Raw genomic sequence first — 6,339 nt, forward strand, 5'->3', positions numbered from 1 at the left:
CACCCTTGCCGGGATTCGAACCCGGGACCTTTGGATTAGAAGTCCAACGCGCTATCCACTGCGCTACAAGGGCACATTATTATGACCGATAAAAAATTATCACTAATAATAAAACATTATGCAAATTAAAGTCTTAAAAAATTTTTTTAACAAATAAAAAAAAAAAAAAAAATAACACCGATACATGTTATTTTCATTAGAACTTAAAACTTTAAACGCATTTTTCGCTGTAATGATTTTTCTTACTATGTAACAAAATTACTTTCATAAAAGTTAGCAAATGGACTAGAATATTTAAATGTTGTGTAGAAATCACTTTTTTCCGGCAATGTTGGGGGATTCTTTTTCTTTCTTTTTTTTTCTTTTAATTAATTGTTTTTAACACCACTTATACCTCAATAGGAGGTAGTAGAAGAATGACGTAGGTACAACCAGTCTTATCAAATTTTCGTATCTAGACTAACGAAGTGTATCAAAGTTTTAAGAAATCCTGAAGAAACTTGAGAAATTTTAAATAAAAAAAATAAATAAATAAAATTAATAAAAAAAGATAAATTTGTAAGAGTTTTTGTAATTGATCTTTCAAAAACTTCTCACAAAAATCTTATTCTTTACATTCTATAGTGCTATTGCCTTCGTCTGATAATCATGGCAAATGCAATAATCTTACATTCTCATTTTTACCAAATCAAGGTTCTAAATTTGCTTCGGCCGCAAATATTTTATAGGGAAGAGAAAAAAAACTTTAACTTCTCCAATTTATTTTTTTTAAATCCGTTTCAAAAACTATAAATCTTTTAGCATTTTTTTTCCCCTTAAAATTCATAGTTTGCCTTTGCTGGTCAAATTTTTAACGAACAATTTTTGTTTCGCGCGATCTACAATATTCTTTCTTGCAGGGCAAATTAGAAAATTTTGTCACCGGCCATTGGGCAGTGAGAACATTTTTAATAGTAACTGTTCTCCAAAAACTGAAAATTCTTAACTATTAAAAACTAAATCGTTAAAGGAATTTCTCATGAAGTATTTATCAAAATATGAAAATATGGTAATCATATGTTTTTTTTTTTATTTTTATTTTTTTAAATGAAACAAAATTTTTCTGACCACTCCAAGTAGGCTTACGTAAAAGTAGCATTATATATAAAGTTTTCAACCTCGAAAATTTATGACTAGAGTTTTTAAACCAATAATGAAACATAAAATCTGTTTTTATTGACAATATAAAATGTATTCGTTAGAAATAAATTTAAAATAATTGCAACTATCATGATGGAATGATATGAATTAGATTGTTTTTAAAAAATTAACAGATAAATTTAAGAAAAAAAAAGATATATGTATTTAGTTTGAAATCGAATTAAACTTTTTATAACCAAATTCAGTGGGACCATTAATTGTGCTCTATAGCATTGCCTATATCTGTTAAAATAGGAAAATAAAATAATCTTAAATTCTTACCAAAACCATTTTCTAAATATTGCGGCGCATGGCAATATTTTAAAGAAAAAAAAATTTTTAAAACTCTTAAATTTGTTTTTTATTAAAAATCTGTTAATTTTTTATTGTTTTCAATTTCTTTTTTTCTTTTTTTTCTATTTTTTTTATTTGTTTTTTTTTATTTATTTATTCCTTTTTTTTTTCTTTTTAATTTAAAAAAAGTTTGAAAAATCGTAATATAACTTTCAAAATTTAAACGATTGCGAAAGATTTTCTTAATTGGATTGGATTGTAGTAAAAAATTTTCTTTCTATACATTTTTAATATTATCGAATAGGATTCATTATTTGCATCGATTTAGCAAGGAAAATGTGTTTTCTTTCTATTTCTTCCAGCTCATTCGCTAAAATTTTGGCTTCCTACAACCTCACCCTTGCCGGGATTCGAACCCGGGACCTTTGGATTAGAAGTCCAACGCGCTATCCACTGCGCTACAAGGGCTTGTAGGTTCAGGTTTGGTTTTCCATTTACTTAAAGAGTAATAAATTTAATTAACCTTAAACAGCATAAATTATGGAAGTAGCGTTTTGTTCTGGGATTACTTTGAACTTTGTGTAGAAATATATTAATGTAGATTTCAAAGGGTAGGATTGATTTGTTTTTTGATTGATTGATTAATTGATCTGCCTATGCTCACTTTCTCTAAGATTCCTGAATTTAAATGAATTTTTCGATTAAGCAAATTATTTAGTTATTTTTACGTTTTTTTAAAAAGATGAAAAGCCTTATTAGAAATGTCTTACTCTTCATTACATTTTCCAGTAAAAAATTACACAAATTTAAANAATCTATTTCATTCGGCCATAAAAGAGAAATACACTTCAATTCATCCTTGCCGGGATTCGAACCCGGGACCTTTGGATTAGAAGTCCAACGCGCTATCCACTGCGCTACAAGGGCACATTTTCTTGATCGAAAAAAAATTATCACTAATAATAAACCATCATGCAAATTAAAGTCTTATGAAAAAATTTTAACAAATAAAAATAAAAAAAAGAACACCGATACATAGTAATTTCATTAGAACTTAAGACTTTAAACGCGTTTTTCGCTGTAATGATTTTTCTTACTATGTAACAAAATTACTTTCATGAAAGTTAGCAAATCGACTAGAATATTTAAATATTGTCTGGAAATCACTCTTTTCCGGCAATGCTGGGGGATTCTTTTTTTCTTTCTTTTTTTTTATTATTTTTATTTTGACTAATTGTTTTAAACACCACTTATACCTCAATATAAGGTAGTATAAGAAGGACGTAGGTATAACCAGTCTTATCAAATTTTCATATCTAAACTAACGAAGTGTACCAATGTTTTAAGAAATCCAGAAGAAACTGGAGAAATTTTAAATAAAAAAAAATAAAAAATAAAATTAATAAAAAAAAAAAGATCAATGTGTAAGAGTTTTTGTAATTGACCTTTCAAAAACGTTTTACAAAAATCTTTTTCCTTACATTCTATGGGTGCTATCGCCTTCGTCTGATTATCATGGAAAATGATAATCAGACTGATTATCATGGTAAATGATTACATTCTTATTTTTAACAAATAAAGGTTCTAAATTTGCTTAGGCCGCAAATATTTTATAGGGAAAAAAATACTTTCACTTCTCCAATTTATTTTTTTTTTGAAATCCGTTTCAAAAACTATAAATGTTTTAAAAAAATTTTTTTCCTTAAATTTTATAGTTTGCTGACTTTGCTGGTCAAATTTTTAACGAACAATTTTTGTTTCGCGCAATCTGCAATATTCTTGCTTGCAGGGCAAAGCTAGAAAATTTTGTCACCATCCATTGGGCAGTGAGAGCATTCTTATTAGTGGCCATTCTTCAAAAATTGAAAACTCTTAACTATTAAAAACTAAATTGTTAAAGGAATTTCTCATGAAGTATTTCTCAAAATATGAAAATATGGTAATCACAATTTTTTTTTTTTTAAATGAAACAAAATTTTTCTGACCACTCCAAGTAGGCTAACGTAAAAGTAGCATTATATATAAAGTGTTCAGCCTCGAAAATTTATGGCTAGAGCTCCTAAACCAATAATGAAACATAAAATCTGTTTTTATTGACAATATACAATGTAATCGTTACAAATAAATTTAAAATAATTGCAATTATCATGAAGGAATGATATTAATTAGATTGTTTTTAAAAAATTAACAAATAAATTTAAAAAAAGAAAAAGAAATATGCATTTAGTTTGAAATCGAATTAAACTTTTTATAACTAAATTCAAGACATTGAAATTTTGAACCTTTAAACCCGAAAATTAAAAATTAACTCGCAGACAATTAAAACTTTCCTGTGCAATAAAAAACACTAGAAATTGAAAGATTGTGTTTTGCAAGCACGTGGGTGTGCAGTGAAGAAGGGAGGAAGAAAAAAGGCAATTAACATATTTTTAATCGCCATTTCTGACACTTAGTCGCCCTGCACCAGTGGGACCATTAATTGTTCTCTATAACATTGCCTATATCTGCTAAAATAGGAAAATAAAATAATCTTAAATTCTTAACAAAACCATTTTCTAAATATTGTGGAGCAAGGCAATATCTAAAAAAAAAAAATTTTAAACTTTTAAATTTATTTTTTATTAAAAATCTGTATACATAACTCTAAGTTTTTCATTTATTTATTTTTTCAAATTTTTTTATTCATTTTTTTTTTCAATTTTTTTTTATTTGTTTTTTTTTTAAATTCTTTTAATTTTTTAATTTAAAAAAAGTCAGAAAAATTGTAATATAACTTTCTAAATCTAAACGATTGCGAAAGATTTTCTTAATTGGATTGGATTGTAGTAAAAAATTCTCTTTCTATACATTTTTAATACTATCGAATAGGATTCATTATTTGCATCGATTTAGCAAGGAAAGTGTTTTTTCTATTTCCTCCAGCTCATTCGCTAAAAATTTTGGCTTCCTACAACCTCACCCTTGCCGGGATTCGAACCCGGGACCTTTGGATTAGAAGTCCAACGCGCTATCCACTGCGCTACAAGGGCTTGTAGGTTCAGGTTTGGTTTTTTATTCACTTAAAAAGTAATAAATTTAATTAACCTTAAACAGCATAAATTATGGAAGTAGCGTTTTGTTCTGGGATTACTTTGAACTTTGTGTAGAAATAATTAATGCAGATTTTAAGGGGCAGGATTGATTTGTTTTTTGATTGATTGATTAATTGCTCAGCCTATGATCACTTTTTCTAAGATTCCGGAATTTGAATGAATTTTTCAATTAATCAAATTATTTAATTATTTTTACGTTTTTTTAAAAAGATGAAAAGCCTTATTAGAAATGTCTTACTCTTCATTACATTTTCCAGTAAAAAATTACACAAATTTAAATAAATAAATAAACCCCTTACTTTGTGAAGAGACTCCCAAATTGTTTTGCACCTTGAATTTGAAAATCTGCAAATTTGCACTTGCTAACGACATTAAATATTTATAATATATCCTCTGAAATTATACTTAAGGAAAAGCTACAATCTTAATTTAGAAAATGAAAGAAAAAAAATGTTTTTCTATAATTTCAAAATTTTATAGTGAAATTAAGGGCATATTCTTAAATGTAAAATATGAAATTCATACAAGCAAAATAATCTTTAAGCTGTCTCATTAAAATAAATTTCTCTGTCGCTTTTCTTGTACAAGCAAATTTATTTATTTATTTGTTCAGCTTTTTTTTCTTCTTTTGTTTGTCTGTCATAAAAGAGTTATAAAAAAGCCTCAGGTCATATTATTCTCTCATTTTCCTCTCATTTTTTTCCATCGAACTACTTCTTAGTCAATTTTTCCACTAGCTCTTATATATTTCAGAGTATGGAAGAAAAATGTAAACAACGAGTAAATCCTCTTAAACCAAAAATTACATTATTTATTCATTTTCTTTTCAGTTTCTGTCCCTCAGTCTAGTTTTTAGATAGTTATTTTATAATACAAATTATATAAATATTCCATCAGATAACAGCACACTACACTGAAACATCTGATTGATTTCCGGATTAAGGGGTGTTGATTACCAAAAAGTCTCTTATAAATGCTTTTCCGAGCACTTTGAAAACGAAGCTCATCATTGTATTTCCCTAACCCGTTAAATTTTATTTTTGTTTTCCTTTTTTTTTTCTTGTGTCTATTAATTATGAGAAAAGTAAAGAGCATTTCAGAAAATTCACAAAAGTCGGAAGTAGTAATTTATTTGGACCAGGTATTGGAGAGATGGTGGTAAAAAAAAGCATTGGGAAAAAGCACCTCGTTAGTATAAATTTCATCGCTGATTCAGTTCGGGTCGTTGAACCGAAGTTTAATGCAACTAAATATTTATTCGTAAAAAAATAAATATCTTTTTTTTTTAAATTAATTAATATTTAAGGATTAAGCTACAAAGATACTATTGTTAATTGATTAAATTAATTCATTTATATGTTATGTAATTGCATTAAAATTGCATAAAAGGAACTTTTAACTTTGAACTAAACTCTGTGAAATATTTAATAACAATTGAATAATTATTAAATTACATTAAATTAATGTTCAATGACCAGAATTGAATCGGGCGTTAAATTTATATAGTACTTAATAAGTTGCTTTTTTTTTAATGTTTCTTTCCTGTGCTTTTTTTCTGGGCTTTATATTCTCGCGCTTTTTTGCTGGACTCGTTGGAGAGAACTGCATTTTAATTTATGTTCTTGGAAGAATCCATGATATATTACATAAAACGCGTATGCGTACATGGTTATAAAATCGATGACATTTCTTTTCACGAGTTGACATAAGCATTAATCAAAGCAGTTAAACACTGTTTCATTATTAATATTTTAAGTAAAATTTTGTTTCAAGT

At 26.8% G+C, this 6,339-nt stretch overlaps 4 non-coding genes across 4 annotated transcripts; all 4 read right to left on the reverse strand.

The window, feature by feature from the left end:
- On the reverse strand, nucleotides 1–73 carry TRNAR-UCU (transfer RNA arginine (anticodon UCU)). Its single transcript has one exon. It is a non-coding gene; the product is annotated as a tRNA-Arg (tRNA).
- A 1,795-nt stretch (nucleotides 74–1,868) lies between these two features.
- On the reverse strand, nucleotides 1,869–1,941 carry TRNAR-UCU (transfer RNA arginine (anticodon UCU)). The gene has a single exon. It is a non-coding gene; the product is annotated as a tRNA-Arg (tRNA).
- Nucleotides 1,942–2,327: 386 nt separating this feature from the next.
- On the reverse strand, nucleotides 2,328–2,400 carry TRNAR-UCU (transfer RNA arginine (anticodon UCU)). The gene has a single exon. It is a non-coding gene; the product is annotated as a tRNA-Arg (tRNA).
- A 2,029-nt stretch (nucleotides 2,401–4,429) lies between these two features.
- TRNAR-UCU (transfer RNA arginine (anticodon UCU)) lies at nucleotides 4,430–4,502 on the reverse strand. The gene has a single exon. It is a non-coding gene; the product is annotated as a tRNA-Arg (tRNA).
- Between the last annotated feature and the right edge of the window lie 1,837 nt (nucleotides 4,503–6,339).

This window comes from Parasteatoda tepidariorum, chromosome 9 (assembly GCF_043381705.1).
Source record: "Parasteatoda tepidariorum isolate YZ-2023 chromosome 9, CAS_Ptep_4.0, whole genome shotgun sequence".
Lineage (NCBI taxonomy): Eukaryota > Metazoa > Arthropoda > Arachnida > Araneae > Theridiidae > Parasteatoda > Parasteatoda tepidariorum.